The 25,447-nt window shown below is 42.6% G+C and overlaps 1 long non-coding RNA gene and 1 pseudogene across 1 annotated transcript in view; both read right to left on the bottom strand.

The window, feature by feature from the left end:
• Positions 1-26: 26 nt before the first annotated feature.
• LOC134757255 (uncharacterized) overlaps positions 27-25,447 on the bottom strand; it is a 66,834-nt gene continuing 41,413 nt past the window's right edge. Inside the window, exons 2-3 of the long non-coding RNA XR_010131011.1 lie at positions 8,764-8,857; positions 27-153 (exon numbers count right to left, since the gene is read on the bottom strand). This is a non-coding gene — a long non-coding RNA (uncharacterized lncRNA). The remainder of the gene's footprint in view (positions 154-8,763; positions 8,858-25,447) is intronic.
• LOC115930862 (uncharacterized) lies at positions 15,816-15,943 on the bottom strand (annotated as a pseudogene).

Below are 25,447 nucleotides of genomic sequence, written 5' to 3'. Positions count from 1 at the left end.
AGAAAATAATGCATTATAAAATGATATGTGTTTCAATAAGTAAATGCTTGATGGCGGGCGTGGTGGCTCACACCTGTAATCCCAGCACTTTGGGAGGCTGAGGCAGGAGGATCAGTTGAGCCCAGCCTGGGCTATGGTAGTAAGACCTCGTCTCTACAAAAAAAAAAAAAGTAAATGCTTGAGCACAAGTGTAATAGAAGATATAATGAAGTTATTAGATACTTGCACCTAACAGAATCACCATTTATGTAACAATGTTTATTGAGTACCTACTATGTGCTGGGCACTGTTTACTAGGGATACAGACAGAAATCCTTGCCTTAGACTGGGCACAGTGGCTCATGCCTGTAATCTCAGCACTTTGAGAGGCCAAGGTGGGCGGATTGCTTGAGCTCAGGAGTTCGAGACCAGCCTACGCAACATGGCGAGACTCTGGCCCTACTAAAAATACAAAAAAATAGCCGGGCATCGTGGTGCATCCCTGTGGCCCCAGCTACTCGGGTGGCTGAGGTAGGAGGATCGCTTGAGCCTGGGGGGCAAAGGTTGCAATGAGCAAGTTCACACCACTGCACTCCAGCTGCGCCACAGAGTGAGACCATGTCAAAAAAAAACAAAAAAAAAGAAAGGGGGGGGAGGGTTAGAGAGAGAAAGAAAGAGAAAGAGGGAGAGAAGAGAGAGAAAGAGGGAGAGAAGAGAAAGAGGGAGAGAAGAGAGAGAGAGAAAAGAAAGAAGGAAGGAAGGAAGGAAATTAAGGAAGGAAGAAAAGAAAGAAAAAGAAATCCTTGCCTCATGGAGCAAACATTCTAGCAGGGTGGTGTGGTTATAGACCACAATCAACATAATACATAAGTAAGTTAAGAATTACATTAGAAGATGACAACTGTTATGATCTTTTTTTTTTTTTTTTTGAGGTGGAGTCTTGCTCTGTCACCCAGGCTGGAGTACAGTGTGCAATGGTGCTATCTCGGCTCACTGGAACCTCCACCTCCCCAGTTCAAGTGATTCTCCCGCCTCAGCCTCCCGTGTAGCTGGGATTACAGGTGCGTGCCACCATGCCCGGCTAATTTTTGTGGTTTTGTAGAGATGGGGTTTCACCTTGTTGGCCAGGCTGGTCTTGAACTCCTGACCTCAGGTGATCCACCCACCTCAGCCTCCCAAAGTGCTGGGATTACAGGCCTGAGCCACCATGCCCGGCCCTGTTATGACTTTTTTAAAGTAGAACAGGGTAAAAGGAAATAAGAGTTCAGAGCAGTAGAGAGGTGGATAGTGACTTGCAGTTCAAAATAGAGTAGTCAAGGCAGCCTCACTAGAAGGTACATTTGAGCAAAGATTTAAAGGAGGTGAGGGAATGAATCACACCGATTATCTAGGGGAAAAATACGCAGGCAGGTGGAATAGCTAATGTGAAGACCCTAAGGCAGAAGCTTGTCTAGCAAGTGCGTGGTCTGTAAACGGACCAGGGAGGTGGATTAGAGCAGGTACTATAAATAAAAGCAGAAGTAGGAGATGGGTCAGAGAAGTAAAGAAGCCAGATCTTGAAGGGCCTCATGGGCCACTGTAAGGCTTGTACTCTGAGTAAACTGGTGAAACATGAGAAGGTTTTGAGCAGAGGAGTGACATGATCTGACCTACATTTTAAAAGGAAAAATCTGGCTGCTCTGTTGAAAACATAGTAGGAGGAGGAGAAGGATGGAAGCAGGGAGACCAGTTGGGAGGTTGTTATAAGAATCCAAGCAAGAAATCAATGCAACAGCTTCAAATGCAGACTAATATTCACTAGTGTATTTTGTAGACGTCATTGATTGTAGGATACATCCTGATTTCAGAGATGTTAAAATATGCAGTGTGAATTGCATTATGCAGTGTGAATTGCAATATGCAGGGCTAAATCAGTGACTCAAATACCACAAGTGTTGGTTGTTGAAGACATGATTTTCTGAAACAGTGAACAACTTTTGGTAAAGTTCCAAATGTAGCTAAGTACTATTTTCTGTCAATTTACCCATTAGCCTCATATCTGGATATTCTATTTATATTAAAACCATGCAAAAATAGTTTATATTTATATATAAAATGGAATGAGAGGCTAGGCTCAAATTATTACACACAAGTTTTTAAAAATCTACATTAATGTCTAGTAGGGCGTTAAAAGTTGTGTGGAATGTGGGAAAATTCTGTAATGTATTTACCCATACATTATCAGAAATCTAATGCCCCTGGCCCACATCCTCTAAATGACCAATTATTGTGACAGCCAAAATTTCTCCCCAAGGCTAGGTGCAGTGCTCACGCCTACAATTCCAGCGTTTTGGGAGGCCGAGGCGGGCGGATCACTGGAGGTCAGGAGTTCGAGACTAGCCTGGCCAACATGGTGAAACCCCGTCTCTACTAAAAATACAAAAATTAGCTAGGCATGGTGGTGCGTGCCTGTCATCCCAGCTACTCGGGGGACGAGGCAGAGGTTGCATTGAGCCAAGATGGTGCCACTGCACTCCAGCATGGGTGACAAGAGTGAAACTCTGTCTCAAAAAAAAAAAAAAAAGTTTCTTCCCAAATTTCCAAAGAGAGCCCTAGAATGTGATGCCAGCAGAGTGCATGATCCAGAAACATACTATTATGGTCCAACCAGAGAGAAGCCTGGGTCGGCTGCATGATGGGTGAAGGGAGACACCCAGCACCTTAGTGACACCTGTAGCCTCGCCTCAATGTGCTGCAACTCTCCCACCACCAGGGGGAGCTAGCCTTAGGATGAGGCTTTTATTATACCTTTTTAGGCAATGTAATTTTCTTTAAAAATGTGATAAAATACACATAAAACGTACAATCTCAACCATTTTTACGTTGTACAGTGTACATTCACATTGTTATGCAACAAATATACCCAGAACTATTTTCTTTCTTTCTTTTTTTTTTTTTTTGTTTGAGACTGAGTCTTGCTTTCTTGCCCAGGCTGGAGTGCAGTGGCACGATCTTGGCTCACTGCAACCTTCACCTCCCCGGTTCCAGCGATTCTCCTGCCTCAGCCCCCCGAGTAGCTGGGACTACAGGCACCCGCCACCACCCCCAGCTAATTTTTGTATTTTTAGTAGAGATGGGGTTTCACCATGTTGCCTAGACTGGTCTCGAACTACTGACCTCAAGTGATCCTCCTGCCTCGGCCTCCCAAAGTGCTGTCATTACAGGCATAAGCCACCTCGCGTGGCCCCAGAACTCTCTTCATCTTGCAAAACTGAAACTCTATACCCATTATGCAATGCCCTGGCAGCCACCATTCTACTTTCTGTCTCAATGAGTTTGATTACCCTAGGTATCTCATCTAAGGGGAATCATAGGGTATTTACACTTTTATGTCTAACTTATTTCACTCAGTATAATGTCTTTAAGAGGCTTTTACCGCCAGGCATGGTGGCTCACTCCTGTAATCCCAGCAACTTTGGGAGGCCGAGGTGGATGGATCACCTGACGCAGGAGTTCGAGACCAGCCTGACCAACATGGAGAAACCCCATCTCTACTAAAAATACAAAATTAGCTGAGCGTGGTGGCACATGCCTGTAATCCCAGCTACTCAGGAGGCTGAGGCAGAATTGTTTGAACTCAGGAGGCGGAGGTTGTGGTGAGCCAAGATCGCACCATTGCACACCAGCCTGGGCAACAAGAGGGAAACTCCATCTCAAAAAAAAAAAAAAAAAGAGGCTTTTACCTTGAAGGCAAAGGGCAAGATGGAAAAAAAGCTGAACCACACGTTGAACACCTATGTCAACCCATCACCAAAGCCCACTCTGCCTTTAGGCATTTGACTACTTGGCCAATATATTCCCCTTATTATTTTAGTCCATTTGACTCTAACTTTCTATTGCTTGCAACTGAAAATACAAGTGATACCTTCCCCTTCTTTCCTCAAGTAGCATTAACATTTTGGCATATAGTCTTTCAGACTCTTCAACCTGCAGAATCTTTAATATACAATATATGAAGATGTGTATTTAATTCTTACATAAGTGAAATATACACTGTTGAGCAATCTCATTTTTTCTCTGAATCTTTCAATAGTAAGAAATACAGATCTAGTTTAAACTCTTATATACCTCTGTTATATGGATGAACCAAAGTTTATTTAACCAACCTATTATTGATAAACATTTAGGATCTTCTCAATGTTTTGATACTATAAAGATGTTGTAGTGAGCATCCTTCTAAACATTTCCTTTGAATACAATTCTAGAAGAAATGCCTTCCTGATGGTGGTACCAATTTTTATTCCTAGTAATGCTTGAGAGTTCCTGATTATCTTTTTTTTGGCAGTGGGGGAGTGGAATGCAGTGGCTCGATCTTGGCTCACTGCAACCTCCTGTCTCAGCCTCCTGAGTAACTGGGATTACAGGTACGTGTCATCACGCCCAGCTAATTTTTGTATTGTTAGCAGAGACAAGGTTTCACCATGTTGGCCAGGCTGGTCTCTAACTCCTGAACTCCAGTGAGCCACCTGCCCCGGCCTCCCAAAGTGCTAGGATTATAGGTGTGAGCCATGGCACCCGGCCACTGATTCTCTATATTCTTTAAAATATGGAATATTATCCTGTCCATCAATTTCACCTTTGCTAATGTATAAAAATTACATCTTTTATTATAATTAGCAGTATTCTTTTGCAAGTGAAGTTGAGAAGTTTTAAATGTTTAATGGCCATTTCCTTTGTGTGTGTGTGAATTGCCTGTTCAATCCTTTGTTTGTCTATCAGGATATTTATTGTTTGCCTATTGAGTCATAAAAGCTCTTTATAGAATTAAGGATATTAAATCTTAGTCAATCATACATGTTGCAAATATTTTCTTCAGTTCATTCTTTGTATTTTAACTTTTTTTTTTTTTTTTAGAGACGGAGTTTCACTTTTGTTGCCCAGGCTGGAGTTCAATGGCGCGATCTCGGCTCACCACAACCTCAGCCTCCTGGGTTCAAGCAATTCTCCTGCCTCAGCTTCCCGAGTAGCTGGGATTACAGGCATGTGCCACCATGCCTGGCTAATTTTGTATTTTTAGTAGAGACTGGGTTTCTCCATGTTGGTTAGGCTGGCCTCAGACTCCTGACCTGAGGTGATTCACCTGCCTTGGCCTCCCAAAATGCTGGGATTGCAGGTGTGAGCTACAGTGACTGGCTGTATTTTAACTTTTTAAATGGAATCTTTTCCACATATAAGTTTTATTTATTTTAGCATTAGTTTTTCTTATATGAATATCCAATTGCCCCAACATCATTTATTTAATAATCCATCCCATTGTTTTTTGTTTTGTTTTGTTTTTGAGATCGAGTCTCCCTCCATCACCCAGGCTGGAGTGCAGCAGTGTGATCTCAGCTCACTGCAGCCTCTGCTGCCCGGGTTCAAGCTATTCTCCTGCCTCAACCTCCCGAGTAGCTGGGATTACAGGTGTGCACCCCCACATTCAGCTGATTTTTGTAATTTTAGTAGAGACAGAGTTTCACCATGTTGGCCAAGATGGTCTTGAATTCCTGACCTCAGGTGATCCGCCCGCCTTGGCCTCTCAAAGTGCTGGGATTACAGGCATGAGCCACCATGCCTGGCCCATCCCATTGTTTTGAAATGCCATTTTTATATCTTCATTTCCCACTCTAAGACTCCATAGTACATGGATTAGCTTTTGGACTTTCCATTTTGTTCCATTAATTTTTTTCTACCCTCGTGCCAGTGCTTCTCATAATTCTTTTCTTTCTTTCAAATTTTTCTAGGCTTATCTCACATCTGTGTTTTCAGATGAACTTTAGAAACAATTTGACAAATTTTAAAATATCTATTGGGATTTTGTTTTGAACTCCATTGCAATCTTAGATTAATATGTGAAGAAGTGATTTATTTTTGAGTTGATTTATATATTGAGTTTTCCCTTCCATAAATATATATGTCTATTATTCAAGTTTTATTTTATTTATTTTAGCAGAATTTTTGTTTTTTCTGTAAAGGTCTTACACATTTTAGATTAAGTTTTATCGGAGGTATTTCACAGCTGTTGCTATTACTGTGAATCAAGTATTTTTCTAACTGGCATGTGGAGGGGTGGTGTGTGTGTGTGTGTGTGTGTGTGTGTCTGTTTATAAACATATTGCTGTGGTTTGAACGTGTGTTTCCAAAATTCATGTGGAAACTTAATCCCCATTGTGGTGGAACGGAAAGGTGAAGCTTTTGTGGAGGTGATTAAGTCATAAGGGCTCCTCATGAATGGATTAATGTCCTTATAAAAGAGGCTTCATTCAGAGAGAGTTTGCTGCTTTTCTGCCCTCTCATCTTCCACCATGTGAGGATAAAGCATTTGTCCCCTCTGGAGGACACAGCAACAAGGCGCCATCTTAAAAGGAGAGAAAGCAGCCCTCACCAGACATCAAACCTGCCCCTTGATCTTGAACTTCGCAGCCTTCAGAACTGTGAGACAGAAATTTCTATTATTTATAAATCACCCAGTTCGCAATATTTTGTTATAGCAGCACAAAAAGACTAAGACATACACACACATATGTATAGTATATACCCACTTAGCCACTCTACTGAACTAATATTATTTTCTTTCTTGATATTTTCTCAGTAGATCAAATAGCCTCCAAATAATGATGCTTTTAACTCTCTTTCGAAAGTTATTTTTATTGTCCTATTGCATTAGCTAGGCCTTCCAGAAAAACATTTTTTAAAATTTAAAAATAGAACTAGTGGCTGACATCTTGACATCTTTCATCTTTGTCCTGTTTCCTTCTTCTTTTTTTTTTTTTTTCTTGAGACAGTGTCTCCCTCTGTCAGCAAGGCTGGAGTGCAATGGCACGATTTCCGCTCACTGCAACCTCCACATCTGGGGCTCAAACAATCCTCCTGCCTCAGTCTCCCAAGCAGCTGGGACTACAGGTGTGTACCACCACACCTGGCTAATTTTTAAATGTTTTGTAGAGATGGGGTCTCCCTATGTTGCCTAAGCTGGTCTCGAACTCCTGGCCTCAACTGATCTGCCCGCCTCGGCCTCCCAAAGTGCTGGGATTACAGGCGTAAGCCACCATGCCCAACCTCCTTCCTTTTGTTAATAACAGTTTTATTGAGATACAATTCACTTACTAAAAAATCCTCCCACCTTAGCCTCCTGAGTAGCTGGGATTACAGGCATATACCAACACACCTTGTATGACAATTCAGTGTTTTTTAGAAAGCTGAGGTGGATCCTAAAGTCACTAGCAGCTGGAGGCTGTCAACCAGCTACATTCCTTGTAGCTGAATGGCAAGTTTTCTTTTTTCTTAATAGAGTCAGGGCAGGCTGGGTGAGGTGGCTCACACCTGTAATGCCAACATTTTGGGAGGCTGAGGTGGGCAGATGGTTCGAATCTAAGAGTTCGATTCCAGCCTGGGCAACATGGTGAAACCCCATCTCTACAAAGCATACAAAAATGAGCCAGGCGTGATGGCACACTTGTAGTCCCAGCTACTTGGGAGGATGATGTGGGAGGATTGCTTGAGCCCGGGAGGTCAAGGCTGCAGTGACCCAAGATTGCGCCACTGCACTCCAGCCTGGGTGACTCAGGAAGACCCTGTCTCAAAGAAAAAAAAAATAGAGTCAGGGAGTCTCACTATGTTGCCCAGGCTGGTCTGGAACTCCTGGCCTCAAGCAGTCCTCCTGCCTCAGCACCCCTATATTGCCATATTTGTATCGTAATTTTTTTTTTTTTAGACAGAGTCGTGCTCTGTTGCCCAGGCTAGAGTGCAGTGGCATGATCTTGGCTCACTGCAACCTCCACCTCCTGGGTTCAAGCAATTCTCCTACCTCAGCCTCTAGAGTAGCTGGGATTACGGGCATCCACAACCACTCCTGGCTAATTTTTGTATTTTTGGTAGAGTTGGGGTTTTGCCATGTTGGCCAGGCTGGTCTCAAACTCCTGACCTCTGGTGATCCACCCACTTGAGCCTCCCAAAGTGCTGGGATTACAGGCGTGAGCCACCGCGCCCGGCCTGTATTATAATTTTTTACATGCATGTTCTCACACGAAGTTTAGGATATCCTCCTTTCTTAGATAATTCTTCGTATCCCCCAAAGTGCCTAGCACGATTTCTTGCCCATGGTAGAACCTCATTAAATATGTGTAAAATAAATTAGTAAGTACCTGCCCATTGACTTCAGGACCTTTAGATAATTTGGGGTAGAAAAGTATACAATGCAGTCTTTACAATACAGCCCACAAATGGCAAATGTTTAACAACTGGCTTTTGGGAGTACTGATTTGTAGTGTTTGCTAATTTTCAGGTATAAATACTCCTACCATGGTCAATTTCAAGCTGCCCACATAACATTAGCCAGGATGCAAAATTCCTGAAAATTTAACAATCAGTTCTCTCAAGCTGATGACAAGCCACCTCCAGCATGCCACTGGTCCTTACATTCAAAGAGTTTTTGTATGTGTTTTTACTTCGGATTTTTATTTATTGAAAGATAAAATTCGAATAATATTAAAGTTTTAAAAAGTAATTCACCTACAATTCAGCTACTCTAAACCCAACATACTTTATTTTTCTTGTTCTCTTTCAGTCTTTGCTTCACACATGCATATTTTAAGTAGTGTAATTATCCAATTTTAAAAAGTATTGTGACAAATTTTAAACATATGCAAAATAGACAGAATAAAATAATGAACCCCATCTACTAGTACCTAGCACCTTAAAACATTAACCTGTGACCAGTCTTATTCCATCTACGTCACCAGCTACTTGCCCCACCCACATACTCACTGTTTGAAACAAATTCTAGACATCATATCCTTCCATCTGTAAATATTTCAGCAGTAACCTTTCCATTTTTCATTCAGCTTTTTGCACTTGTAGCCTAAGGAAGACAAAGACATAAATAATTCAACGAAAACACTTTTAAGTATTCTGATATTGGCAGTAAGGGTTGATTTGGGGGGCAAAGGAAGAGTGTATAAAAGCTACAACATCTGGAGAGCTTTATTACTGAGTCTTTTCATTTTTATCCCCATCCTGCTTCGTGTGGTAAAGTGCAGTAGAATCCCATTACAATTCCATGCGTTATCATATACACAACAATGTAACATGGACTGAAGTAATCATCAAAACAAATTTAAGGCCAGGCGCGGTGGCTCACGCCTGTAATCCCAGCACTTCGGGAGGCTGAGGTGGACAGATCACTTGAAGTCAGGGGTTCGAGACCAGCTTGGCCAACATGGTGAAACCCTGTCTCTACCAAAAATACAAAAATTAGCCAGATGTGGTGGCACATGCCTGTAATCCCAGCTACTTGGGAGGCTGAGGCACAAAGAATCACTTGAACCCGGGAGACGGAGGTTGCAGTGAGCTGAGATCGTGCCATTGCACTCCAGCCTGGGCCTGGGCAGCAGAGTAAGTCTCTGTCTCAAAAAAAAACACAAAAATTATTTAATAGAACTAAATCCTAAAGCAGTTATTAGCCATTCTCTCCAGTGTCAGCTATTTAATTTAATTTAATTAATTAATTAATTTTTTTTTTTTTTTCTGAGATGGAGCCTCGCTCTTCCCCCCAGGCTGGAGTTACAGTGGCATGATCTCAGCTCACTGCAACCAATTCTCCTGCCTCAGCTTCCTGAGTAGCTAGGATTACAGGAGTGTGCCTCTACGCCCAGCTAATTTTTGTATTTTTAGTAGAGACAGGGTTTCATCATACAGGCCAGGCTGGTCTCGAACCCTTGACTTCATGATCCACCCATCTCGGCCTCCCAAAGTGCTGGGATGACAGGCGTGAGCCACCACGCCTGGCCAACGTCAGCTATTTTAAAAGACTTCACTATAAACCCCCTTGGACAAATTTTATTTTTTACATTTTCCATCTGAGTATTCATTGATCAGACATTTTCAGAGAGATAGATTCTTGTCTCCTTCCCTCATCCCATTATTTCATGCTGTAGTGTCATGAATGGTGTTACCCCTCAACCCCTGAGGGAAGATCGGTATAGAGGAGACAGTGTTGAAGCGCAGCAGCAAATAGAAATTTGACAAACACGAAATCCTCATTATTCCCATATTTCCCACATAAGGCATTTGACATTCTGGTGGAATAACTCACCAGTGTAAACTAGGGGACCAGAGACTGCCCTTGTTAGTTTTCTAACCCCATTGGACTATGAGTTACAATTCTAGGCACGTATACTATCTTTTACACTGGCTCTACCCTGTAAGGAAGATATTATGATGGCAAATTTGCAGATGAGAAAACCAAGATTCAGAAAGATGTACACAAGAGCAAACGCTTAAATGTGGTAGAGCCAGGATCTGAACCCTAGTGCATCAGTTAGGGCTATTTTGGTTGCAAACAAAAAGAATTGGCTAAGTTCAGCCCAAAAAGGGGGCCTTAGTCAGAGGGATATTGAACAGCCCCCAGAATGAATAGGAAGCTGAAAGAGACATGCTAGAAGAAGGGCTGCAGGGATGACCCCATCCACAGTCTGGAAAGAGTGAACTCAATCTGTGACATTTCCAGTCACCAATTCTGTCTCATGTCAAAGTCCCACATTCTTTCCCCACAAGATGTAATTATGCTTCATTATGGCTTTTAAAAATTGTGGTAAAAAACACACAACATAACTTTTGGGTTTGGTTATTTGTTTGTTTTGAGACAGGATCTCACTCTGTTGTGTGGGGTGGAGTGCAGGGGCACAATCACGGCTCACTGCAGCCTTGACCTCTCAGGCTCAAGCCATCCTACCATCTCAGCCTCCTGAGTAGCTGGGACTACAGGTGCACACCACTACACCCAGCTAATTTTTTTATATATATATATTTTGTAAAAACGAGGTTTTGCCATGTTGCCCAGGTTGGTCTCAAACTCCTGGGCTCAAGCCGTCCACCTGACTTAGCCTCCGAAAGTGCTGGGATTATAGGCATGAACCACCATGCCCAGCAGTATGTATATAACATAACTTTACCATTTTAACCATGTTTAAGTGTACAGTTCAGTGGCATTAAGTACATTCACATTAGCTTTGCAATTTCATTTTTGGCCTTTAATTATACCTTTCAAATCATATATCTACAGAATCTGGGGAAGAGAGAGATCTTTACATACTAAGTATGTAAATACAACTACTGGAACTTACCAAACACAAAATTAGGGAAATAGAGAAAAATTGATTGGAGGTAAGAGAGAGAAATAAACAGAGCAGGCAAGGCCCTCCTCTCTGGCACTCAGTGAATGTGCACCCCAAGTGAACAAGAAGTGTAAACCTCAGGCACCCACAGGAACCTTCGGCTTCTCATAGTTGGGCATCTCTCCAGGCTGAGGGGGATTCTGAATTTAAGATTTGTATTTTGCTATAATACTGTACCAAACACGAACAAGTACTTCTCCAACTATTAATAGTACCTGAAAAAAACAATGATCTGTCCTAATGCTAGGGGAAAAACTGGGTGAGTTAAAAGATTGGGACAGCTTGAGGCCTTCCTAAAAGATTTCCAAAGGCAATTTTTATTATATTCAATGTTCATCTATATGCTGACCTTTGGACTTCACTCAGGTGAGATACTATCCCCTGTACATTTGCCTGGATTGCAGTAGTAGAGCATTAACTTATACCAAAAATCATGACATTGTAAAAAAAAAAAAAATGGTGAATGGGAGTACAGGAGAAGAATGACAGACAGAAAGAAGTTCTTAGAGAATTTATGGGTTTCCTTGTTTGTAGGACACTCTATAGCAGCACTGTCCAACAGAAACATAATATAGGCCACATAAGTAATTTTAAATTTTCTTGTAGCTGCTGTTTTGTTGTTGTTGTTGTTGTTGTTGTTTTAATTACACCAGAGCTGCCAGTTAAAGCCACATTATTTTTTAAAGGAAAAAGAAACAGGTGAAATTGGCCAGGTGCAGTGCCTCACACCTGTAATCCCAGCACTTTGGGAGGCTGAGGCAGGCAGATCACTTGAGGCCAGGAGTTCAAGACCAGCATGCAGAGGCCAACATGGCGAAACCCCGTCTCTACTAAAAATACAAAAATTAGCTGGGCGTGGTAGTGCATCCCTGTAATCCCAGCTACTCAGGTAGCCGAGGCAAGCAAATCGCTTAAACCTGGAGTCAAAGGTTGCAGTGAGCTGAGATCGCACCACTGCATTCCAGACTGGGCGATAGAGCAAAACTCTGTCTCAAAAAAAGAAAAAAAACAGGTGAGACAAACAACATAGTTAATTCAACTTAATATATATCTAAATTATTTTTTTTTGAGACAGAGTTTCACTCTTGTTGCCCAGGCTGGAGTGCAATGGCGTGATCTCAGTTCACTGCAACCTCCGCCTCCCGGGTTCAAACGATTCTCCTGCCTCAGCCTCCCAAGTAGCTGGGATTACAGGCATGTGCCACCATGCCCGGCTAATTTTTTTGTATTTGAAGTAGAGATGGGGTTTCACCATGTTGCTCAGGCTGGTCTCGAACTCCTGACATCAGGTGATCCACCTGCCTCAGCCTCCAAAAGCCACCACGCCTGGTCATATATCAAAAATATTATCAGGCCAGGTGCAGTGGCTCATACCTGTAATCCCAGCACTTTGGAAGGTTAAGGCAGGTGGATCACAAGGTCAGGAGTTTGAGACCAGCCGGGCCAATATGGTGAAACCCTGTCTCTACTAAAAATACAAAAAGATTTGCTGGGTGTGGTGGCGCATGCCTGTAATCCCAGCTACTCGGGAGGCTGAGGCAGAATTCCTGGAACCCGGGAGGCAGAGGTTGCAGTGAGCCGAGATTGCACCACTATACTCCAGCCTTGGTGACAGAGCAAGACTCCATCTCAAAAAAACAAAAAACAAAAAAAACATATATATATATATATATATATATATATATATAATCAGCATGTAATCCGTATAACAATTATTAAGGACATATTTTACATCTTTTTTATATTCAGTGTGTATTTTGCACTTACAATGCATCTCAATTCCAAGTGACCACAAGGGTGACATGTGAACAAGGTGAAATGTGGTTAGTGACGTCCTTATTGGACAGTGCATGTCTTGAACAAATAAATCTGTCATTTTCTGGAAAGTTTGGTCTAATGGGCTAACATTTGAGGGAAAGATGTGGGAATATATACAGTTCTATATCAAAACTTCACCTGCCAGAGCTAACGAAGACTTCTTTGCATCCTAGATTTAAAAGTAGGCAATAGTCTGCCTGTTGACAGAGAATGCAAACCCAAACTAAACCCTATAATGCACCCTTTGCAAAGAGAAGCAATATCTCCTGAGGCAGAACATAGATCAATAGTTTCCAATTCCCCAACAAGCAGTGAATCATTATGTTTTCATAAGGATAATTCACAGTGCATTCCAATCAAGTCTAAATTATAGACAACAAGTCTATTCTTCAAGCCTCACTGCCTTTCATCCCAGAGGAGAAAACAGAAACAGCTAACAGAGAAAGCATGAAAAAGTACTCAAGTATTGAACTGTTGATTTCATTTAAAACAACAAATCCTGCTTTTTACGACATAAAGGAATGAAAGTAGGAGCTCAATTTTTACTACTTTGAAGCAAAATTGAAAAACTGAGCTGAAAGAGCTTTGAGAAAAATGAGACAGATTTTAAAACCGTGAACACCATTCTACTAATTCTGTGCCTACGTAATGCCAAAGGAAATAAAGAACTAATTTATTCATGTCCTTAGGCAGGCACTGCACACTCACACATGCACATGCATACACACACACACCCGAAAATTTTCTGCATATGATGCAGAAATCTTGAGCTCAAAATTTCACATAAAAATTCTTCCAGCCAGGCGTGGTGGCTTATGCCTGTAATCCCAGCACTTTGGGAGGCCAAGGCAGGCGGATCACCGAGGTCGGCAGTTTGAGACCAGCCTGATCAACGTGGAGAAACCCCGTCTCTACTAAAAATACAAAATCAGCCAGGCATGGTGGTGCATGCCTGTAATCCCAGCTACACAGGATGCTGAGGCAGGAGAATTACTTGAACCCGGGAGGTAGAGGTTGCGGTAAGCTGAGATCGCACCATTGCACTCCAGCTTGGGCAACAAGAGCGAAACTTCCTCTTAAAAAACAAACAAACAAAAAAAAAAACTCTTCCATATAGCCGGGCGTGGTGGCACACACCTGTAATCCCAGCCACCGGGGTTAGGGGGTTGAGGCAGGAGAATCACCTGACCCTGGGAGAAGGAGGTTGCAGTGAGCTGAGATCATGCCACTCGATCTATCTCAAAAACAACAACAACAACAATAAAAACAAAACAAAACAAAATTCTCCCATAGTTAGTGACATCTGCAGGGACTTGGAAATAGCAAATTGTGAAACTGACCTATTAGAAACATCTTCAAATGGCACACATAACTCCTTCGGAAACAATCCTGCTGCATAGATGCTCAAAGTGAAAAATTACAAATCATATAAGGAGATGTCACCGAGAGAGAATTTAAGAGGGAGAGGCAGAAACAACAGACAAGAAAATATATACCCTGAAAACTCAAAATAATAGAACAATCTACAGAGATTTTTAAAGAAGTTTCTCTAAAGTGTTTAAGGAATGGATACCTTAGGGCATAAACAGGGCACTATATTTAAAAGTACCAATGTGGTCAAAGAACCAATTAGAAATTTCAGAAGTAAAAAAATATAATAATTGTGGGCCAGGCACAGTGGCTCACACTTGTAATGCCAGCCCTTTGGGAGGTCAAGGTGGGCAGATCACTTGAGGTCAGGAGTTCCAGACCAGCCTGGCCAACATGGCGAAACTCTGTCTCTACTAAAAATACAAAAATTAGCCAGGTGTGGTGGCAGGCACCTGTAATCCTAGCTACTTGGGAGGCTGAGGCACGAGAATCACTTAAAACTGGGAGGCAGAGGTCACAGTGAACTGAGATTGTGCCACGGCACTCCAGCCTGGGCAACAGAGCACGATTCCATCTCAAAAATCATCATCATCATCCTCATCATCATCATCATTGTGAAAAGCACTTAACAGACAAATTACATAGTATATTAGACATTGCTAAAGCGGAATTAATGAATTGGAGACTGGATTTTAAAAAATCATCCAAAATGCAGCAAAACAGGTAACAAGATAAGGAAACTTTTAAAAAAACAGAGACGTAGAGAATAAAATGAGAAGACCCCACATATATCCAATAGAAGTTACAAATAAAGAAAATAAAGAAGAGGAAATATTTGGAGAAATAATGAGTGAAATGTTAAATATTTGATTTTTCAAACTGAAGTCTCCTAGCCAACGAAAATAACAATACATCTCACCTAAACACATTGAAGTAGAATTATAGAACATCAAAGTCAAAGAGAAAAATCTTAAAATTACCAGAGATGATAAAGCTTATCTTACAAAGGCATGACTATTATTAGACTTATAGCAGACTTCTCATGAGCAACAGTAGATGCCAGACTATGGACTATCACCTCCCAAGTGCTGAGGAACAGTAACAGAATCAAACACTTTTACACTCTCACTCAAGACATTTCCAGACATAACAAAGATTAAGCACTTTGGGAGGCCAAGGTGGGTGGGTCATTTGAGCTCAGGAGTTTGAGACCAGCCTGGGCAATGTGGCAAAACCCTGTCTCTACAAAAAAATACAAAAAATCAGCCAGGCATGGTAGCATGCTTTTGTAATCTCACCTACTTGGGAGCTGAGGCAGGAGGATGGCTTAAGCCCAAAAGGTGGAGGCTGCAGTGAGCTGTGCTCACAACACTGCACTCCAGTCTGTGCCCTGTGTGACAAAGTGAGACCCTATATGAAAAAAAAAAAAAAAATCGAGTTTATTTTATTTTTTAAAAGGGAATTTTTTGCATCACGAATTTGTGTGTCATCCTTGCACAGGGACCACGCTAATCTTTTGTATTGTTCTACGCTAATCTTTTGTATTGTTCTAATTTTAGTATACGTGCTGCCAAAGTTAGCCCAAGTTTGCTTTTTACAGATTCTTGCTGAAAGAGCTATTCAAGGATATGTTCAGAAACAAAGAAATTGAACACTGAAGAAAAAAGTGGGAGCCGAGTGCAACTGTAAGCAAGGAGCTAGTAAACATATTGGCAAATCTGCTAATAGCTTAAAGAAAGTATCACTAGCTGATGATATCTTAGGAATTAAAATAAAAAAGAGAGAAGAAAATATCCTGACAGATGCACACAGTTGTAAAATCATCCTATGATGCAAAAAGTTACTTTAAGCAATATTTCATAAATATAAATTCTTTCAACAAGGAGACAAATGCTAAATAGCATCCAATTAAAAGTGTATTCTGGGCCAGGCGTGGTGGCTCATGCCTATAATTCCAGCACTTTGGGAGGCTGAGGTGGGCAGATCACCTGAGGTCAGGAGTTCGAGACTAGCCCGGCCAACATGGTGAAACCCCGTCCCTACTAAAAATACAAAAATTAGCCGGGTGTGGTGATACGAACCTGTAATCCCAGCTGCTCTGGAGGCTGAGGCAGAAGAATCACTTGAACCAGGGAGGCAGAGGTTGCAGTGAGCCAAGATCGTGCCACTGCACTCCAGCTTGGGCAACAGAGCAAGACTCCGCCTCAAAAAAAAAAAAAAAGAAAAAAAAGGTCTATTCTTTGGCAAAAGCCTGAAGAATGTTATTTGATGTTTTAGATTGTCCTGGTTTTTATTGCTTTATCCTACTTTTTTTAACGTGGGCCAGATGCAGTTGGTCATGTCTGTAATCCCAGCACTTTGGGAGGATGAGGCAGGAGGATCCTTTGAGGCCAGGAGTTTGAGACCAGCCTGGGAAACATAGGGAGACCTGAGCTCTACAGAAAATTAAAAAATTAGCCAGGTGTGGTAGTGCACCCCTGTAGTCCCAGCTATTTAAGAGGGTGATGTGGGAGAATCACTTGTGCCTGGGAGGTTGAGGCTGCAATGAACTGTGACTGTACCATTGCACTCCAGCCTGGGCAACAGAGTGAGACCGTGTCTCAAATAAATAACTAAATAAACAAGTAGGCTGAGTGCAGTGGCTCACGCCTGTAATCTCAGCACTCTGGGAGGCCAAGGCAGGTGGATCACCTGAGGTCAGGAGTCAAGATCAGCCTGGTCAACATGGTGAAACCCCACCTCTACTAAAAAATACAAAAATTAGTCGGGTGTGGTGGCATGCACCTGTAGTCCCAGCTACTTGGGAGGCTGAGGCAGGAGAATCGCTTGAACCCAGGAGGCAGAGGTTGCAGTCAGCCTAGATCATGCCACTGCACTCCAGCCAGGGTGACAGAGCAAGACTCCGTCTCAAAAACAAACAAAAAAACAAACAGACAAACAAACAAGTAAATAAAATGTGGCAATCAGTCAAAGGACAGTAGCTAAGAACACCCACCAAGTATTGAGCACAAAGACAAATCACACAAGCTATTTTACTCAGTTTTCTTGTCACTAATATGGGGGATTAGAGACATTTTAACAGGAGTGCCATGAGGACTGAATGGAATTATCCATGTGAAAGTGCAGTCTATAGCACAGTAGCCTGAATTGATTTAAAAAACAGTGTATTTGGGATGTCACTGATTATGGGGGTGGAAGTGAGGGAGGGACATTTAATAATTCTAAACAGAAATAATCATGGCTGCTCAGTAGTGCAAGGGAGAGCTACTTGAGCTCAGACCCCAGCAGGGTATGATTTTTCTTTCCAAAGGGATTTTCCTTTCTTTTTCTTTTTGTCTTTTTTTGAGGCAGGGTTTTACTTTGTCACCCAGGCTGGAGTACAGTGGCGCAATCTCGGTTCAATGTAGCCTCAACTTCCTGGGCTCCAGTGATCCGCCCACCTCAGCCTCTCAAGTAGCTGGAACCACAGGCACACACCAACGTGCCAGCTAATTTTTTGCATTTTTTTTTTTTTTGAGAAGGAGTCTCGGTCTGTTTCCCAGGCTGGAGTGCAGTGGCACAATCTCGGCTCACTGCAACCTCTGCTTCCCAGATTCAAGCGATTCTCATGGCTGCCTCCTGAGTGCTGCCTCCCAGACTGCTGGGATTACAAGCATGAGCCATCATGCCCTGCAGAAAGGAATTTTTCTTTATTTTTTTTAGAGACAGGGTCTCACTCTGATGCCCAGGCTGGACTCAGACTCCTGGGCTCCAGGATCCTCCCACCTCATCTTCTTGCGCTCAGCCAAAGGAAGTTGAGAAGTACACGAAACACTCAGATTAGATGACCCTAGCCTAGAGATATGAGCAAGTTGTAGGAAGGAAGGAAAACATATTTTCATCCACCTCATAGGGTTATTACGAGGACACAGTAAACATACAGTTAATATTAGCTATTGTTATTATTAGAATGGAGCAAATATTGCATTGTTTGAGAAAAACAAAACTAAGTATATATGAAAGGCACAAATGTCCACTTACAGAACTTTAAAAAATCTTTTTTTTAATGTTTTGAGACACAGTCTCACTCTGTCACCCAGGCTGGAGTACAGTGGCATGATCTTGGCTCACTGCAACCTCCGCCTCCCAGGGTTCAAGCAATTCTTATGCCTCAGCCTCTCAAGTAGCTGGGATTACAGGCACATGCCACCATGCCCGGCTAATTTTTTGTATTTTTAGTAGAGACGGGGTTTCACCATGTTGGCCAGGCTGGTCTCGAACTCCTGACCTCAAAGTGATCTACCCAGCTTGGCCTCCCGAAGTGCTGGGATGACAGGCGTGAGCCACCGCGCCCGGCCTAGAACTTTTTTAAAGCAGGTAAAATCCTCTCAAAATTACCGGAAGAAAAAAAAATCTGAAGAACATATACTTTACTGAAAGACAGAAAACCATATATGCCAAGCAAGCATAACAATAGAAAACAAAACAGAAAGACAGAATGAAAGTCACATCTAATAATTAAAATTATGTGAATGAAATAAACTGTTATTGAAAGAAATATATTTAAATTAGTCCAAAAACAGAATCAGACTACAAGACCCATATCTAAAATCAGAAATCGATAAAACTCAACGTTGTTGACAGTGGTGCAAACATGTCCTTAAATCCAGTGTTGGTAGGAGTAAAATTTCCAGAAGACAGTCAGGTAACTGTATCATAAAATGGACACACCATTGTATTGAACTTGTCCACTTCTAGAAATTACCCTGAGGAGAAAATTGCACAAAAGCAGAACACAGGATGTTTTTCACGTGTAGTTTACAATATTAAACAATGCAAACAACCGAAATGGCCAACAACAGGAGAAAGGTTGCATAAATCATGGTTTGTAAATATTACAAATAGCTGTTGATCATTAACAATCGTGGTGTTAGTCTACGGTTATTGACTTGGAAATCTACCCATTGCATATTCTCAGTAAATGTAGCAATTACAGAATAATATATAAATTATCATCTCACATACATGAAACTATATTCATATACCTCTAGGTATATATACTGCATAAAGATGTCTAAAGGATATTCACCAAAATTGGTATGAATGCTACGGGCGGTGGGATTTTGGCGGTGACTTTTATTTCCTTCCTATGTTGGGTAGAATCACTGGTCATGAGAAACCCATTTTTCTGTATGTGTCTAAAAATGCATAAGCCTTTAAAATGACTTGGTCAGCCTCCCAAGATCCCATATGTCTGTGTGCTTCGTTCCTGTCATTCTCTTAAAGATAAGCTTTAAGGAGGGGAACATGACTGGTAGCTATCAGGAAAGCCATGCCCTGACTGGCTTCCTGCTCAAAGTGACCAACATGGGCTAGTTACGTAGATCCAGGATTGTGTCATCTCTAGGGCAGGATTGAAAGCCACTTTTAGGACCAGAATTGAAGAGTTACTGAATATAGGCCCTTCTCTGTTTATATATGTATGTATGTTTGTTTGTTTGTTTGTTTGTTAATCTGCCAACCCCATTCCCAGAGCACCTGGTTTGGGATGATGGCATTCCTCCCTTTTTTTTTTTTTTTTGAGATGAAATCTTGCTCTGTGGTCCAGGCTGGAGCGCAGTGGCGCAATCTCAGCTCACTGCAACCTCTGCCTCCCAGGTTCAAGCGATTCTCCTGTCTCAGCCTCCCAAGTAGTTGGGATTACAGGCACGCGCCACCACATCCGGCTAATTTTTGTATTTTTAGTGGAGATGGGGTTTCACCATATTGGTCAGACTAGTCTCGAACTCCCAACCTCAGGTGATCCACCTGCATTGGCCTCCCAAAGTGCTGGGATTACAGGTGTGAGCCACCGCATCTGATCATGTATGTATGTACTTATTTGTATAAAATTTGTCCAGCTGGGCGCGGTGGCTCATGCCTGTAATCCAAGCACTTTGGGAGCCTGAGGCGGGCAGATCATGAGGTCAGGAGTTCGAGACCAGCCTGACCAACATGGTGAAACCCCATCTCTACTAAAAATACAAGGCCAGGCATGGTGGCTCACATCTGTAATCCTAGCACTGGGAGGCCGAGGCGGGAGGATCACCTGAGGTTGGGAATTCGAGACCACCCTGACCAATGTGGAGTAACCCTGTCGCTACTAAAAATACAAAATTAGCTAGGCTTGGTGGCGCATGCCTGTAATCCCAGCTACGTGGGAGGCTAAGGCAGGAGAATCACTTGAACCTGGGAGGCGGAGGTTGCAGTGAGCCGAAGTTGCACCACTGCACTCCAGCCTGGGCAACAAGAGCAAAACTCTGTCTCAAAAACAAAAAACAAAAACAAAAATTACCCAGGCTTGGTGGTGCGTGCCTGTAATCCCAGCTACTCAGGAGGCTGAGACAGGAGAATCGCTTGAACCCAGGAGGCGGAGGTTGCAGTGAGCCGAGATCGTGGCACTGCACTCCAGCCTAGGCCACAGAGCGAGACTCCATCTCAAAAAAAAAAAAAAAAAAAAAAAAAAAAAAATTTGCATAGCTTCCATAATGTCTATGAAAGAGCAAGTATGAAAATTTCCCAGCTGGGTACGGTGGCTCACGCCTGTAATCCCAGCACTTTGGGAGACTGAGGCAGGCTGAACACAAGGTCAGGAGTTCAAGACCAGCCTGGCCAACATAGTGAAACCCCATCTCTACTAAAAATACAAAAAAATTAGCTGGGCATGGTGGCATGTGCCTGTAGTCCCAGCTACTTGGGAGGCTGAGGCAGGAGAATCGCTTAAACCCAGGAGGTGGAGGTTGCAATGAGCTGAGATCGCACCACTGCACTCCAGCTTGGGCAACAGAGTGAGACTTAGTCTCAAAAAAAAAAAAGAGGAAAAAAAAGAAAATTTCCCCAAATTAGAAGGCTACAGTGACTAATTTCTGGGACTTTCTGGGGCTGTTCTGTGAATTGGGCAGCTGCACTGGGTGGCTGTCTGGCTGCTGAGAGTTCTTGCAGTACTGGCCCTGTCTGCAGCAGTGAGACCAAGTGAACCATGGAGCAGCCTCCTAATTCTTTCATTTATTGTTTGCCTTTTTTTTTTTTTTTGTAAAGCATCAATTGCTTTTGTAAAAACAAAGCTATTTTTTAAAGGACAGAGTGGTCAACAGTGTCTGAGTATGATAAGGACTGAGTTGGGTCCAGTGGACTGAGCAACAGGGAAGTAGTGAGTGACCTGGTCAAGAATAGTATCTGTGTGGTGGTGGTGGTGGGGGTGGCTTTAAGAGAGTGAGGGAAGTGAGGAAGTGGAGAGAGAGAGAGTGAGTTTGGACAATTATTTCTGGAAGTCTGGCCGAGAAAAGAAGGCATGAGGTACAGCAAGGGGTGCCTAAAGGGAGGAAGGGGGAGGCAGAAAGAGGTACTAATTTTGTTTGTTTGTTTTGTTTGTGTTTGTTTTTACTATTGAAAAGGAGCTAGTAGATAAGTGAATGATTCAGCAGAGAGAGAGACTGCTCCCTAACAAGGAATCTCTAGAAAGGTGGAAGAGGATAAGAACCAAAGCACCACAGAAGTTAGCCTTCAACAGAATGACAAGCCTTGTAACTGGACGAAAGGAGGAAAGGCCACATACAGATCAAATGGAGGTCTCTCTTTCCAATGAGAACAGACACTGAAATAAAGAGGGCCCTTAGCCGGGTGTGGTGGCTCACACCAGTAATCCCAGCACTTTGGGAGGCCAAGGCGGGAAGATCACCTGAGCCTAGGAGTTTTGAGACCAGCCTGGGCAACATAGGGAGACCTTATCTCTACAAAATAAATAAATAAATAAGGCCCTGCAGGGGCCGGTGCTATTATTTTTAAAAGGAGGGTATAGCTTTTACCACATGGTATTGAACTAGGTGTTCACCCTGTTTGCCCTGAAATGGAAAAGCTGTCTGGGATAGAAACGTTCATTATCTTGACTGCGGTGGTTTCACCAGCATATGCGCATGTTAAAACTCATCAAATTGTACCCTTTAAGTAGGACAATTTATTGTACAACAATTATACCTCAATAAAGCTGGTTGTTATTGCGGAGAGGACTGTTTTGTTTTATTTTGGTTTTTTTCTTACTCTTTGTTTTTGTTGTTGTTTTTAAGCTGGCATGCCTCAGTCAACAGGGGGCATTGTTGTGCATGCCAAGATGGGAAAGTGGTTTTCCCACCTGAATTTCTATTCTACAGCCCTTCTGGCCAGGTGCAGTGGCTCACACCTGTAATCCCAGCACTTTGGGAGGCCAAGGCAGGCGAAATCACCTGAAGTTAACTCAAAATACAAAATTAACCAGATGTAGTGGTGCATGCCTATAGTCCCAGCTACTCTGGAAGCTGAGGCAGGAGAATTGCTTGAACCCCAGTGGCAGAGTTTGCAGTGAATCGAGATCGTGCCATTGCACTCCAGCCTGGGCGACAAGAGCAAAACTCAGTCTCAAAAAAAAAATAAATAAATAAAATAAAATAAATTCTATGGTCCTTCTATTTTTCCTGGGCTTTTCTCAGATGACAGAGCTCTTATTTATAGGCACTAAAAGAAGGTAATTAAATAATTATAGGATGAAAGTATAAGCAAATGGATGTGCAGAGGTCTGCTGAAATACTCTTGATGCCTGAGTAGCAAGCACTTTATAAACTCAGCCAGACAAAGGAGGAGATTGCAGGACAAAATCATTTATTCACAGCCATGTGGAAGCCATACATGAGATTCTCTGGTGGTAAAGACTGCAGTTGCTGTCTTCCAGAGAGAAGGTTTTGTTATGCAATTTTTTTTTTTTTTCTGAGATGGAGTCTTACTCTGTCGCCCAGGCTGGAGTGCAGCGGCATGACCTTGGCTCACTGCAATCTCCACCTCCCGAGTTCAAGTTATTCTCCTGCCTGAGCCTCCCGAGTAGCTGAGATTACAGGTGTGTGCCACCATGCCTGGCTAATTTTTGTATTTTTAGTAGAGACAGGGTTTTACCATGCTCCCCAGGCTGGTCTCAAACTCCTGGCCTGAAGTGATTCTCCCACCTTGGCTTCCCAAAGTGCTGGGATTACAGGCGTAAACCACTGTGCCTGGCCTCTGTTCTCATCTGGAAAATCCAACTGATAGCCTTTGCCTTACCAGTGTTAAATCAAGTTTAGCATAAAGCTGCCTCCTTACATATCTTAAGTTCAGCCTAAAGGTTTCTCTGTACATCATGAACTATAACCTAAATGGAGCTGTATACAGGCTGTAGTCTACTTTTGTGTCAATCATTGAGTTTTGGCCAGTCAAGGATGGCCAACTGTTCAAACGTGTTCAAATAAGGCAAACACCGAACTGTAACCCATCCAGCTGTTTCTGCTCCTCACTTCTTTTTTCTGTTTGTCATTTTCCTCTTTCTGGCCATAAATCTTCCACCATGTGGCTGCGCTGGAGTCTCTGAGCATACTCTGGCTCAGGAGGCTGCCCGATTCACAAATTGTTCTTTGCTCAATTAAACTCTTTTAAATTTAATTTGGCTACAGTTTTTCTTTTAACATCTGTTTCTCAGAATAAAAGTGAAAGATTCCAATGAAAACATTGAAAAAGTAAAAAGAGCTATGAATGTGACATCTTAATGCAACTGCAACAATTTGGCAACACAATTGGTAATCCAGGGTTGCCTGGTTTGTGAAAAGGTACACATCTCCTGGGCCTCTGCCTCTTCCAGATACTTACGGCCAGTTTTGTTGACAGAGTACACTTGTCAATGACTCCTTCCTCCCATCCAAGCTTCCATCCCATACCTATCATAACAATACCATAAGGTAAACATTATTAAGCCCCTGTTACAGTTGTATGAAAAGTAGTACAGAGAGCTTAAGTGTCTTCTTTACAAGCTAATAACAAATATATATAGAAGAGCTGGGATCTGACCCCAGAACTCCAACACTAATCTCTGGTCTCCTATGTTTCTCTGTTATCTTTTAAAACACCAGTGTCTTGGCCGGGTGAGGGTGCTCACACCTATAATCCCAGCACTTTGGGAGGCCGAGGCGGGCACATCGCCTGAGCCCAGGAGTTCGAAACCAGCTTGAGCAACATGGTGAAACCCCATCTGTACTAAAAATACAAAAATTAGCCGGACATGGTGGCATTCACCTGTAGTCCTAGCTACTCAGCAGGCTGAAGTGGGAGGATAGCTTGAGCCCAGGAGACGACGGAGGTTGCAGTGAGCCATGATCGCACCACTGTACTCTATCCTGGGCAACACAGAGAGATCTTATTTCAAAAAAAACAAACAATGAAACATTAGTGTCTCTAATACAGTAGTCACCAGCCACAAGTGACTATTTGCATTTAAATTAATTAAAATTAAACTGGTCCGGGTGTGGTGGCTCATGCCTATAATCCTAGCACTTTGGGAGGCTGAAGTGGGTGGATCACTTGAAGTCAGGAGTTCAAGACCAGCCTGGCCAATATGGTGAAACCCCATCTCTACTGAAAATGCAAAAATTAGCCAGGTATGGTGGCACGCACATGTCATTCCAGCTATTAGGGAGGCTGAGGCACGAGAATTGCTTGAACCTGGGAAGCAGAGGTTGCAATGAGTCGAGGTCACGCCACTGCACTCTAGCTTGGGTAACAGAGTGAGACTGTCTCAAAAAAAATAAATAAACAAAAATTAAACTGAATAAAAACATCCTCGCTTTCCACATTTCAAGTATTCAGTACCCATGTGTAGCTACTGTATCAGATAGCATGGATATACAACATTTCTATCATTGCAAAAAGTTGAAATGAACAGTGTTACTGGCACACTACTGTATGCATCAGTAAGACACAGTCAGACTGGTGAAATATTTACTTTTACCTGATTCTGCCCCTCTTTCATCCTTATTGTCTAATTCTGAATGTTTTCTCCAGTCCCTCCTTCAGTCTTCTACCTAAATGCATGACTGGAACTGGCCTGCTGGCTCTGCAGGGCACCCAGCACAGGGCAGACACGGGGATTTTGATGATAAAGATTGATGCTGGCACTTTGCCTGAGCCCAGGAGACAGCAACTCTAAAGCAGTCTGCAGCAACAGCACCAGGGTGGGAAGTGAACACCCTCTTTCTGCACATCTGCTGTTTGTCCACCTGCTCTGTCAGAAGTAGACAGAG

The sequence above is a fragment of the Gorilla gorilla genome, chromosome 16 (genome assembly GCF_029281585.2).
Source record: "Gorilla gorilla gorilla isolate KB3781 chromosome 16, NHGRI_mGorGor1-v2.1_pri, whole genome shotgun sequence".
Classification (NCBI taxonomy): domain Eukaryota; kingdom Metazoa; phylum Chordata; class Mammalia; order Primates; family Hominidae; genus Gorilla; species Gorilla gorilla.
Note: the sequence above shows the minus strand (reverse complement) of the source record. Positions and strands in the feature narration are given on the sequence as shown.